General features: G+C 47.0%; 1 long non-coding RNA gene across 1 annotated transcript in view; it reads right to left on the bottom strand.

The window, feature by feature from the left end:
* Window positions 1–93, bottom strand: part of LOC103585700 — a 1,034-nt gene extending 941 nt beyond the window's left edge. The window contains exon 1 of the long non-coding RNA XR_550096.1: window positions 14–93. This is a non-coding gene — a long non-coding RNA (uncharacterized LOC103585700). The remainder of the gene's footprint in view (window positions 1–13) is intronic.
* Window positions 94–1,248: the final 1,155 nt, after the last annotated feature.

Genomic DNA, 1,248 nt, shown 5'->3' with positions numbered 1-1,248 from the left:
ATGTGGCAAAAACCTAGCAGAGGATCAACCCATGCCCCAGGCCTATGGTATCTGAAACTATAAAAAAGGTTGCTCCTATATCTGTTAGGAACTGCTCTAGGCTGCAAGTAACAGAGAACTGAAATAACAGCCATTTAACACAAATAAAATTTATTTCTGTCTCATGTAAAAGAAACCCAGGCAGCAGTCCCAGGCTCCTAACTGTAATCAGTGACTCTGGCTCCTTCTACCTTTCTGCTGTGTCTTTTGTGCAGTTTCCATCCTCATGATCACCTCAAGATCCAAGATGACTGCTGGAGTTCCAGCCATCATGCCTGCATCCCAGGCAGGAAACTGGAGACTGGCTGTTTGTCTGCTTTGTCTCTCCCTGAACCTTCTCTTATATTTCCTTGATTACCCTAGCTGCAAGGGAGGCTGGGAAATATGGTCTTTCAGCTGTGCACACAGATTCCCAGAATAAGGATTCTGTTAGTAAGAAAAGGAGTGTGGATATTGAGTTGTCAGCTTGCAGTTGCTCCCACAGTTCCTACAGACAGACAGACCTGGGTTTGATTCCAAACCTGGTTTGGCCATGCCCTGTTGGGTCCTTGCTTGGTCAGTTTGCATCAAGGGGGTCAAGGAGAAGAATGCTTCTAGAACCCACAGGGCCTTTGCTACCCAGTGTGGAGGAAGCATGGCTTTCCTTAACCCCACCTCCTGGACAGTAAGAAGCAAGCCCACTAGAGGGCCTTACCCCACATGCTCCTTCCAGAACAGGAGGATGAAGGGAGGCTGTGCTGTAGGAATGTTAAATGCACAGGGGCACAGGGACAATAACGTGAAAGGAAGAGCTGAGTAAGAGGGTGTCCTGGCCTCAGGGCTGGAGCTGGGGGGATGCAGGGACATAAAGAGCAAGACCCCCACGCAAGCAGCCTATGAAAGGATGGGCCTGTCCCAGAGTGACCATATAATTTATCTTCCAAATCAGGATGCATTTGAGTTAAAGGGGGTGCTATTAATAATTATGCCCCAAACTCAGGTGTAAATCAGGCTTGTCCTGCGAAAACTGGGATGTATTGTCACCTTACCTGCACCCTACACAAGAACATGGGGACTGAGCCCCCTCTAGGCCTAAACTAAGCTTGCTGGGAGTGGTTTTCAGGTTAGGAAGGTGGCTAGAGCTGAAAACCTCTGCAAACTCTTAAATTAAAAAAAAAAAAGGTTGAAAACAAAGAAATGGAGAAATTTTAATGCAACAGAAATAGCATG

Source organism: Galeopterus variegatus, unplaced genomic scaffold (assembly GCF_000696425.1).
Source record: "Galeopterus variegatus unplaced genomic scaffold, G_variegatus-3.0.2 Scaffold267, whole genome shotgun sequence".
Classification (NCBI taxonomy): Eukaryota; Metazoa; Chordata; class Mammalia; order Dermoptera; family Cynocephalidae; genus Galeopterus; species Galeopterus variegatus.
This window is presented reverse-complemented; position numbering and strand designations above follow the sequence as displayed.